The sequence below is a fragment of the Syzygium oleosum genome, unplaced genomic scaffold, assembly GCF_021117445.2.
Source record: "Syzygium oleosum isolate NSW1041296 unplaced genomic scaffold, Sole_v2.1 Sole_v2.29, whole genome shotgun sequence".
Lineage (NCBI taxonomy): Eukaryota > Viridiplantae > Streptophyta > Magnoliopsida > Myrtales > Myrtaceae > Syzygium > Syzygium oleosum.
Genome location: NW_026607513.1, coordinates 2086362 through 2098883, shown reverse-complemented (window position 1 = coordinate 2098883; position 12522 = coordinate 2086362). Strand labels below are relative to the sequence as shown.

General features: G+C 42.0%; 1 pseudogene; it reads right to left on the bottom strand.

Moving 5' to 3' along the window:
* Window positions 1–2935: 2935 nt before the first annotated feature.
* On the bottom strand, window positions 2936–5196 carry LOC115677904 (APO protein 3, mitochondrial-like; annotated as a pseudogene).
* Between the last annotated feature and the right edge of the window lie 7326 nt (window positions 5197–12522).

Here is a 12522-nt window from a genome sequence, read left to right as displayed (position 1 = left end):
CCTTGTGGCTCTTCCCGCATGAGTTTACCATTCCGGTCGCCGCCGCTGCTCCGTCCGTCACCACCCGGCCCCCGGCGACCTTGCCCAGTCACTTGCAGCAGCTGTGCTCGCCGGGACCAGTCCAACCGCCGTCGTTGTCGTTGTCGTCGTCGCCCGAGCGTCCCGAGCCGTGGCCGGGCTCGCCTAGCTGCTGCCCAGCCAACCCGAGCGTGCCCAGGCAGTGGCCTGACTGCCCCGGGCCGTGGCCGAGCCGTCACTGTTCATCCGGCCCGTTTTGAGCCCGTGCGGGTTTTTCCCGAGCCAAATTGAAGTAAGTGACTTTCTAAACCCTATTTAGTACTTTGGGTATTTTATGACTTGTCTCGGGTTTAGAACGGTTAGAGCGTGATTTAATTTAATTATATTATGATATAATTATGCTAATTGGATTGGATAAAATAATGTGCATGATTTGGGTGATCGTATGTGGCCGACTTGAACGTCGGGTTTGTGGATTGACGTGGCGAATTGTGAATTGGATTGAGATGTGAATATGGATGGTTTAATGCAATTGGCGTGAAATTGATTGAATTGAATGGCGTGTGCATGCCTGTCGATTATAAGCCCGGATTGATCGGAGGGCTACAGACTTGGTAGTGTTGACGGCGGTCCGTGTGAAGGCATGAATGGCCGGCGTGCCAAATGGATGCGGGCTTGAGACATGTTGACGGTGGCCCGTTAGAGGTGTGTTGGACCGGGACGTATTTACGTCGGTCATTGGAAATTGAGCTCGGATTGATCGGAGGGCTACGGACTTGGGACGTGTTGATGGCGGTCCGTGTGAAAGCACGAATGGCCGGTGTGCCAAGTGGGCCTGAGGCGTAGTGGCGCGGGCAGTGAGAATGGACCTGAGGCGCAGTGGCGCGGGTCATGAGAAAGATGTTCGGCCACGCATGCGATTTGATTGTGATTGAAATGTCTGGTTGAGTGTGACTGAATTGGCTGGTTGAGTGTGATTGAATTAGCTGGTTGAGCGTGTGATTGAATTGGCTGGTTGAATGTGTGGTCGAATTAGTAAGATGAATTGAGTGCAAGTGTGGTTGGCGTTTGAGCAATTGCGATGTGCTATTTAGTTACTATTACTGCATTACCATGTTATGACTAACGTGCAGTGTTAGCATGGGTTCAATGGTGAGGTAAGTATAAGGATGCGATTTTATTTTATATGTTATGGGGTAGATTGCATGTACGACTTGTCTGGGTACGCATTGGCCTACGTGGGGTATAGGGGATTGCTTATTGAGACTCGTTCTCACGGTTATTATATAACCATTTCATATCCGCGACCGTGATCGATTCGGAGATGCCGCCAGAGCACCACAGGGATTGAAAGATAGATCATTTACCCTGTTTTTTGAGTACCTTTTGTAGAGGAGATAAGTTTGTCAACCACCGCCCCCTTTTGAAAATTGTGGTTTTAAATTTGGTAGACTGGGTTATCGTTTTGTAATAGTGACTGCTTTATGATGTTAAGCAATTACTGTTGCGTGCTATCCCTTTGTTATTATTTATTGTCTGGGTTAATTAATTTCGCTTCCGCTTGCCTTTATTGTTGCGTAGTTCGTTTGGATCGGCGACAAGTCCTGGGACGTCGCGTTCAATACGACCGTGGAAGGGGTGTCGCGAGCCCGTTGGGGTTCGGAGCGTGACACCTCATGTAAGGGCGGCCGTAGGGAGGCCAGCGAGGGTCAAGGGTGCTAATGAGTTCTGTTTCTTTACACAGATCTGTCTCCAGTTACACATGTTTTGGCCGACCTACGATTCAGAAACGAAGATTTTGGGTGTAACATCCGAAAATTTCGTATTAATATATATGTGACGTTGAAAATTTTCCCTATTCGTTAATGATATTTGGATTATGAGCTAAGTATTATTTAGCTTAGTTTTTGTACGGATGTGTAGAAATCGTTGTTGGACCGCAATTCGCGAAATGCGAATTCGAGAACGTAATCGTTCTGAGCTCGACGTATTAAAATTTTTTAAACATTGTTGTGTACGTTAATGATAGTGCGGCATTAGTTAATTAATTTGCCGTCATCTTAGTAATTAAGGGATAATACTATCGGTAAATTTTGGTTAAGTAATGTTAACCATTTTATTAATTTTTAATTGGTGTTATAAAAAGGAGGGGGAAGATATTTTTTTTTCTTCTTAATTCCTCACCGAAATATCCCCTCAAACTCCTTTCTCTCACGTGGCTATTGAAAGGGTAAGCTTGATCACATGCCATTTGTCCCTTAAGCTAGACACCTAAGCCTAAGTAATCATTTTCCTTGGCCACTACTTATTCAGATCAAGCCATTGATTTCTTACACCTGGCCATGACGGAAAGAGAGTGCCATCTGGGGTGCAACGTATTCATCCATTTCACCATATACTCCTCTGTTTCATCTTCATCTGGATAAATACCGAAGGATAATTTCACCCAAATTGTAATTCTCTTCCTCACTTTCTACTTCCACCATCACCGATCCAAATCATCGAGAGAGCTTTAACTTTTAGGTGTTCAGATTCTGCACAAAGTAAGTGAAAACTCTAGGTTTAAGCTAAGTAAATCTACTTGGCACTTTTAACTTGGTTGCTTGAGAATTTTTATTCTGATGTGCAATAGTGAGGTTGTGGTGATGGTTGAATCTGTTTTGCTAGTTTTGTGCATGTTCAAATGGATGTGATTTGTTTCCTTAAAGTATGGTGAAAATCGACAAGTGGAACAATTAAATTTGAACGTGTAAGTGTTATCTTTGAGGTAATCGTTAAATTCTTCTTATTGGTTTATGTATGTTTAAAAAGAATAGAAAATTGTTTTACTCAAAGTGATGATTCTGTTTAGCTTTGAAATGAGCAGATTTTTTTTTATCTCAAATTCTGGTTCTGTATACCTTTGAAAATTGTTACTCTAGGGGTCAAATTTACTTTCTTCAATAGGGCTGGTTCTCGATGGAACTACATCCCTTCCCATTTCATCCGTCTCAATTACTGATTTAGCAATCATGTCTCTGCCTATTTTGTGTGTTTCACTTACAGACTCAAAGTCTACAATTCTTCCCTCGACACAATACATAGGTTTTGTTCTTCTCTCGTTGTACCCGACTCTTGGTTTCCCAACACGATCATAGAGATGGAAACACTCGGGGAAAAATATAACATCTTGAACACCCGCCTTTCTCCATACATGAGTAGCGGTTTCTTCATACATGAGTAGCGGTACGAAGACCGCTATTTGGACCAGTGAATGTACGGATCTCATGGCCAACATGACCAATATGAACTTCAAAATAGAACCTAACAAGCAATGAATCCATTAGTATTAATAATCGTTCAAGTAGTGGACTTATTTAAAATGCAAAAGACAAGCAAATAAGAAAATGCCAAAAGACTTGTTAGTTTTATGCTCATCCATTAGTATTAATAATCTTTCAACTGACTTTCATATTCTTTTGGCTAAGGTTCGTAAAAATGTCAGAGGTAGAGCTTAGCTCTACCAAAAAATTAGACCTTCCCAGACAAATGTTGTATTAGCTACTATATGGAGACTTCCTACCTCCATCTTTTTGAATTATTAGCACTTTTTGTAATGCTGGGGATGCCCCTAAGCTGCTGTACTTCATCTGGTTTATAATACTTACATTCACACAAAAAAAAAACACCAAAAAAAAAGTTTTATGCTTATGCTTCTCTCTCTATGTTTTCCACCCCCATCAAAGAGTAAGGGGTACTATGACAAAAAAAATTTTAAAAAACAGAGTAAGGGGTATGGTAGGTCCTCGAACCTACATAACAGATATCACCAAAAAAATGGTGCTTGGTGGCGATTAACCAATCGAGCTCTTTACGAAGTTATCTATTTAATTCGTTAGGTAATAAAGGTGATGTTTCAACTAAAATAAGCAAGTAATAACTAACAGACTCTTGGGTTCCATTCGTTTAACAGAAAACGTTTTCTGAATTTTCCGGCGTTCGATTAACAAAAAATAAACCAGTCAAGCAAAACATTTTTCACTAATGTAGAAAACACCTTCAAAAGTGAGGAAAATATTTTCCACTTTTTAGAAAATGGAAAACATTTTCCATATTTTCTTTAACCTCACTTTCTTTCGCCAAACGCATTTTACTTTTATTTTTATTTATTTATTTTAAAACTAAAATTTAATTATTTTTTCTTCTTTTCTTTTCTTTTTTTTTTCCTTCTCTTTCCTTTTCATTTTCTTCTTCCTCGGCCGGTCGCCGGCCACAGGCGAGGCCGAGCCTAGCCTCACCTCGCCAAATCTTGCAAAGCTGACGAGCCGAGCCTGTGACTGGTCACCAGTCGTCGCCGTGGCCGATGACCGGCCGAGGAAGAAGAAAATGAAAATAAAAGAAAAGGGCAAAAAGAAAAGAAAAGAAAATAATTATTAAAAATTATTAAAAAAATTGAAAAAAAATAATTAAAAATTTGATTTTTTTAAAAATAAAAGAAATATTTTTTTTAAAAAAGGAGTGTAATGAGGATTTTCCACACCAAACGATGGAAAATATTTTCCAGTTCATTTTCATTTTTGAGCCGAACACCGGAAAATATTGTCATTTTCCTGGAAAATGGCTTACTGGAAAATATTTTCCAGAAACGTCATAGTTTTTCACGAAATGAATGAAGTTTTAGATTCCTAAAGTAGCCTGTCTTAGACAAATTCATCGATCACATTGACATGTTGCAGGCAAATGCTTCAATATCTAATCAATTCTGAGCCTATCAAAACATAAGCAACGAGAGCCAAGACTAAAAGCATTAGAAATTAACCCAATACCTACAACGTTGTACCGGAACAACCTTGACGAGTACCGACAAACCCTTGAGTAGGGACTCTTGAGCGCGATAGACACGGTGAGCCACCTCTCTGAGCTTGGGAACAAGCAATCCGTTCTCAGGCAGGTTCTTGAGCATCCGACACGGCTGCAACTTTCGAGCTTCTCTCTTCCTTCTCCCTCCGAATCAGCACTTTCATGGGGGTTACACAGGGCTTCTTCTCGGATTTTCGCCTCGGAGGCCTCGGTACATCCGAATACAGCTCATCGGCAAGAAGAAGAAGAAGAAGAAGAAGAAGCCAAAGCGTAGCTTCGATTGAGGTAGCAATTAAGCGTTCCTATGTGAAAAATCTACAATCTTATCCTTCTCAGCATAGTTTGCTACACTTCGGAGAGATATAGATACTAGGACACATGGAGAAATGCTATTAATGCTATTCAAGGTCAGGGTTTTGAAGGTCGCAATCAAACTGAACATTGCAGTCGAAATTGAAAAAATTGGAAAGGAAAAGCAAAAAGCACATGCCGATACAGTTGGAATTTCAACCGACCCAGATAATAACGAGGGATGAAAAATTGAGGGAAACTAGAAAAAATCGCATTTTTAGGACATTAGTAAAGTGAAGATATACCTGGGTGGTGCCGGGGGAACTGTCACCGGCCGCCGGTGGAGGAGACGATGGCGAGAAACGGAGGCAAAGGTGGAGGAGACGACGGTGCGGGAAGAGGGCTTCCGGGGATTAATCTAAATCTTTTAATAGGTAAATGCCGGTCGACAAATGTCCAAGCAGTTGTTGACCGGTATCTTTTTTTTTTTTTTTTCATCCATTCGATTTGAACCTGGCATGAGTCATGAGAGTCGATCAAGACATTTTCCACCACAATCGATCTTCGACACGGAGTTAATATGACACAAAATGAAAGGTGTTACCACGAAATGAACTATGATTCAACTTATCCCATACTTGTTACTCACAAAGTCAATATGGCAATTCAGTTACGATGTCTTATCTCCTCATACCTCATGTGGAGTCCATATAAGATTTTACCATATTGTAGTCAATGAGAGGATAGTATGAATTCTCAAGGAATTATATATCCCATACAGGCACAGTTAGTGCGACTCGTGTTTATGTTTATCATTTTCACCACGTCGGCTACATGATGCTTTGATCGGACTAAATTGGCAACCCATCGATCCTTGCTTGCAGTTAATTAACATGCTATGGTTCACGATTTAAATGTTCTATAATTGCAGCGCGTACTTTATTCATTCTAATAATGTAATTCAAAATTAACTATCCCCGCACCTTCCTTGATTTGCTATAGTTAATTATTGATGATCTACAGAGATGAAAGGTGACCAATTTGCCTCACCCTTACAAAAATAGTATTTCCCGACAGTTAGTTCGACAATGAAAAAAATCTTTTAAGTGCTATAAGTTTCGTCTATTGCCGTAAACTAAAAAAAATTGCGGCAATCACTCGGACCTGTGGCCCGAAATGAGTTTTCATCGCAAAATTTATGACCTATTGTCAAGAAAGCAATTTTCATGGCAATAGAAATGCTTTATATGGCCACGAAAAAAAAATACTTTGATAGCGACTACGGTAAAATTTTGTGGCTAAAGAGCTGCCCTATCGACACCGAACATGCGACCACGATAAAGCCTTTTTAGCCACAAAATATGTATATTCGTGGTTAAACACGAGAGATACTGGCAAGAAACATTTACCACGAACATAGTTTGGTGGCCAACAGGCAAATCATTTACCACGAAATTGCCGTTCGTGGCTAAAAGTCAATCCGAGTTCATATCTTTCGCCATGAAACTGAAAAATTCGTGGCGAATAGTCAAAGCTACTGCCACGTCTGTTTTATTCGTGGTAACAGGTCCAACCGTCGAGCACGAAAATTGTCTCCGTGGTAGAAGGTGAGACCTATCGCCACGAGAGATCATTTTGTGGCAATAGGCCATACCTTCACCCGCGAAAATAATGTTCGTGGCTGCCACGAGATGAAATGCCGTGGCAAAAAGCTGGTTTTCAGCCACGAAATGCTTCTCGTGGTAAAATTCTTTGTAGCTGAAAGTTGATTCTCTCTTCTCGCGCTTCCCCCCGCCACCCTCTTCCCCATTTCGGGCGATAAGCTCGGAAAAAAAGTACATCCCTTATCTATAGTACCGGGCGATGGGCTTATCTATAGCCAAGAGGTTCTTTCAGCCGAAGAAGCCCCGTTCCGAGTGCCCGACGAGTCTTCTTACTTAGACGCTCCCGACGGTGCGTCTGGCTACCGAAAGTAATGCGTTTGACCTGTAACGATGACGGATGGCTTCGTACTTTCAAGCCCAGTTCTCCCTCTGGCTCAGAGACGGAGAAGCTGTCCGGCCAAGCTGGACCGGCCGGGGCGACTCGAAGTATTCGCCTTTCGAACTCGGCATGGCCTGTTCATTATTGCCGTCGTGCTCTACCTTCTCTCTTTCTATTCTACTCTCTACCTGTGTTTAGTAGTGAGTGATTGCAATTTTGCAAACTCTCTCGACAAATGTGGCAAAAAAGGAAAACTCCGGAAACGCGATTAAGTTTATCAAATCTCTAACTCTGCTGACGCGATGACAACAATCAAAGAAAAAGACCCAAAACTCGGTTCGTTGGCTCAAATACGAAATGTTTGTACCAGGCAGTGTGACAAATCGAACCGATGTGGCGCATACGATCCACACACATTTGTTCATTCCTTAATCACTTAGTCAATCACGCGGAGCTTATGCTCATGTCATTATATAAAATATATATCACAGGTGATATAATCTTCGTATTCCTTATGTAGTGAATATGCTTATATATATGTAATATAAGCATTATTCATATTCTTAACTCGGCTTGCAAGTCACTTGAATATGGTCCTACATCGTTTGATCTTGCACTCGGTTTACATCCTAGCGCCAAGCAGATCGACTCCGCTCCTCGAATTAGGCTTTACGAGCCTTTGAGTCATTAATGGCTTGTTTCATAAAACTGAAACTAAATCTTGAAAAATTTAATTACCGAGTTTCGACAGCCGTTGCGACCCTCCCGAGGTGCTGAGTTTGACGAGTTGCTAAGCGGGCGCGAATAATCATCTTGTGAGGTGGCGCTTATGCTCAGCACGAGCACGGGCTCTCTCCCAAGCGCTATCGATCGCAACCGAGTTCTTACATAAGCTATGCCAATTGGTTTTGCCACTAATCCTATTATGGGCCGGTTAGGGGCCAAGGAGAAAAAGAGAGTCACGCGTTGCTTTTGTGAAACGGAGAGATTTGTGAGCCCGCCACTTGGTTGCGAGAATCGTCTTATGCCCATTATCAGTACATTTTCTCTCTTTTTAAAAACGATATTTCATGCAATCTTTCAGCCCTTTATTTTCTAATATTTCTCAGAGTGGATTCACGCATCAGTGCTCAAACACTGAAAATTAAATCAATCAATAACAAAAACCCGAGACGAGTCGGGCAAAGATGGAAAAAAGGGCTCGTTATTAAGTCTCGAGACAAGACACGTGCGAGTTATACATAAAAATAAATGCGCATTAATCTAAGAAAAGGAAATCTCCTCATCTACGTGATGAGAAATGGACTATAAATGAAGTAAGGATAAAACCATTTGGAAGACTTAAACTAATCCTATCATGAAACGCGAGAAACACCTAAATGCATCTTCATGACTTTTTCTTTATTTCTTATTTATGAAATGATGCTACATGCCAAAGAGTTCCCCAAATCTCCATAGCCTTCCATACTTTCATATTGAGCATATTCATTCACAGTTCGGACTGCAGATAGCAATCTGAACAAAGAAAGAAACAGCCTCCCTTTCCAGGCACGCGATGGGTTTTCATCGTCGAGAAATCTCTGCGAAGGGAATGCGTCGGAGCAACAATTTGTGCATATAACGTTGTCTCATGAGCACGGAACGAATGGACGACGAAAAAGCAGGTCTTATGTCAATCCCCACATCCTCCGCGTCACAGTGGCGAAACTAGAAAACTCGACCGTCGTCGTCTTCGACGATCTTAGTGCCTAATCCCTTTCAGCTCTGTCGGTGAGATCTCGGCAACAGTTAAATATCAAGATGGACGATAATTGATGCGATGGCCAATATCGAAGAACATTAACAAGAAATCCGCACTTCTTTGGGAGTAAAAGAGAGAGCAAACCAGCTTACCAGAATAGCCCTTCTTGTTTGTTTTGTCTGATCGGGCGATCTACGAATGTTTCTGGCGTGAGAACCTTCAGCTGAATCCGTGCGTTGTGTTCCCCCTCGCGTTTTCTCTCCGTCTGGCCTCTCTGGTTTGTGCCGTGAGCACGTCTTCAGCATGTGCTGCACTCAAGCTCTCTTCGTTCGTCTGCCCTCTCCCCTCCTGCTCATGAGCCCGTGTCCTGTGTTTTTATGGCCAAGTTATTGCTGAATATTGTTCTTTAATCAGCCGCGATCTGCACTTGAAACGCCAAGATTCCAACCTGCCAATCTTGGCAAGTGCCTTTCCTTCTTTCCTCAATGATTTTTTCTTGCTTCGTTTCTCGTTGCGATAATAACCCAAATGATCCATGAACTTTGGCTCAATGTATAATGTCATCTCTCAACTTTTGATTTGTTTAATGTGGTCTATGAACTTTTAATTTGTTCAATATGGTCCCATAACTTTGATAAATGTATAATCTAGTCCTCACACCATATGAAAATATCAAATGTTATCATTCTATTAATTCGAGTTCAGGGATAATATTAAACATTTTCACATAGTCGAATGACTAAATTGAACATATACAAAAATTTCAGGGATGACATTGAACAAATTGCCCAGCAACCCTCCTTAGACTTGGCGAGAGTCGTCGGGCCCTTGGCTGTGGCCTTGCTGAGCCCCCTCTGACGTTTTCCAGCGACGATGGGGCGGCGGCGGCGAGGGCTAGCCGCCCTGCCCTTGCTTTTTTTTTTTTGTGTTTTTTAAACATCTTTTTTTAATTTAATTTAATTAAGAAAATTAGGATTTAGGCCAAAGTGATATCGTTTTAATTTTATATTTCATGTTTTAGTAAAGTAATGTCACTTAGGAGAGAGAAAATATTAAAAAAGCCTCTTCGGCATTTTCCGTTAGTCTAATTGAACGGAGTTAACGGAATGATTCGATTGCACCAATTTAACAAGTTTTAAGACTTGACTGTACTTTTTGTAAGTTTTGCACTTTCATAATAAATTTTAAAACTTCCAATACACTTATCTATAAACAAAATCATTTAACCTGATGAACAATAAGATCAAATAAGCTTTAACAAAGATGAATCAACCAATCCAAAACCCAACGATTGATAGTTATGTATTGGAGTGTGTTCAACTGAAGCCAAAATAAAGCAAGGAGAAGGATAACTTGACAAGAAGGATTTCTGGTTCCAATTGGTTGATCAACTGGCAAGAGGAGGTCTTGGATGCTTCGTCGCTGGTGGTCGGCGCCGGCGAAGAAGCCTCAAACGAGGTTTAAGATCTTTGAGCTTCGCGGCCAGGAAAATAGCCACAGACAGAGTCGGAGCGGCGCGGCATTATTGCCGGCAGAATCAAATAGACCAGTGAGTGAATTTCCTCTGCACTCTCTCCAACTTCTCAAACAGATGCTCGGCGTTCTGATTTTGGTCGACGCCTGGAGACGAGCAGGGAGCGCCTTCAGGTGGACAATAGGCGTCGGAGCCGAAGTGAAGATTTTGGAAACTGATTCGTTCCTAGAGAGAATTCCTTCTGATCCAGTCTCTGCTCTCTGTGGTCCTTTTCTGTTAGTGATTGTATTGACGTTGTGAATGAGCCTAAGGTGGCCGGCGACTGAGATTCGTCAATGACAGGAGATAATAGACAGTGAATGCTGGCCTCGACTAGTGATGGAGAAACCAAGTCATAAGAAAGTCACGTAATACTTAGCATTCAACTAAAAAAGCCACGTAATATTTAACTTTTAATTAAAATAAAACCACGCCATGTTTTTGGCCGGATTTTATCGCTAGAGGCACTTAAATGATCGTTTTTTTTTTTCCGAAGTGGCACTAGTGATCCTGCGAAAAGTTTTGGCACTAAAGTGAGCACCGTACGAAAATTATGGTACTTCTAGGCTCGGTTTATTTTGCAGAAGATGTGACAATTCTGGAAAATGTTTTCCGGAAAGTCATGACAATATTTTTCGGTGTTTAGTTGAGATCTGAAAATGAATAATAAAATATTTTGGTAAGGAAAATCTTATTTGGTTGGAAATTGCTGACATGGATGTCGGCCGTCTTACGTGGCACAAATTTTGTAATTTTTTTAATTAAATATATTTTTCTTTATTTCTTTTTCCTTTCCCTTCTTCCCCCCTCGCCATTTGTCGGGCCTCGGTGATGGCTAGTGACAGGCCACGGGCGAGGGCCGACATCGCCGACTTCTGGCCAAGCTCGAGCCTCGCTGGCCTCGGGAGAGGGTCGAGCTTGCCGACTCGCGCCTGTGGCAGGTCGTCGAGGCTCGGCGTGTGACGACCCAGACCCAAGGCGATGGGCGCAGGATGAGGGATGGCAAGGGAGGCTGCGCCTCTACTCTGGACGCGCGCAGGGCGAGGCTAAGTGCATGTCTCCTGTCCCACATCGCCTAGGGAGGGAGCCTTGGGCTTGCTTATAAAGGCTTGGGAAACCTTAACTTGCAAGAGGCCTTTTCTGGGGGTAGTATGGGCTGCCCTCGGAGGAACAAAACCGTGAGAATTTAGTGTCCAAAGCGAACAATATCTTGCGAGTGAGACCCGAGAAAAAGAAAAAGAAAAAGAAATTCAAAATTTTTTTGGCTTGGTGGACCCGAGCGTGGGCATTGATGACCTAGGCTCGGCCTCGATATTATCGGGCCCGGTGTCCCAGGCATGGGCACCGGTGTCTTGGGCTCGACCTTGATGGACCCGGGCGCAGTGGCCAAGGTCTCGGGCACGGCCTAGATAGACCTGGGCCAAGGCGCCGGAGTCCCGGGCCTGCCTCGATGGACCTAGACCTGGGCGCCGGGGACTTGGCTTCGCTGTGAAGGGCTCGAGAACGAGTTTTAGATTCTCATGCCCAATCGCGGAGTTTCTGATTTAAGTGTCGATATCTAGTTAAATTTTTTGGAAAATGATTTTCGATTTTTTAAAAGAGAAAATCATTTTTATGAATTTAAGCTTTGGTAGAAATTTTTTTTTCCGTTGACTCATTTTTCTAAGCAAACTAAATGTCGGAAAATGAGAAAAATAATTTTTCGCAAAACAAATGAAGCCCTAGTGACCTTTTCTCACTCTTTTTATTATTATTATTTTTTTGGTCGAACCTCTTTTTTTATCGGATGTAACGTCAGCTTCTTCTTTTTCCCATTAATCTTTGTCGGCCATGTAGCAATTAGTTTTTTCTCACCGACGACGAAGACTTTGCCTTTTGGTCTTCCAAAGAGTCGCAATAATTTGAACTTTCAGAAAAGAAAGAGATATATTATTCATCACTTTTCCAAGGATACCCGACTTTTTCAATAAATTAACCAAATTTATTCGGGAAGCCGTTATCGGCTCTTATACGAAATTATCAAATCTTTTTCGATTAAGAGATGATTTCCTGGCTCCATCCTATCTTTCAAGCATTATAACCACTCCACACAAACATGAATCTGTCTAGCAGAAGCAGAATAATTGCTCTGTGGCAT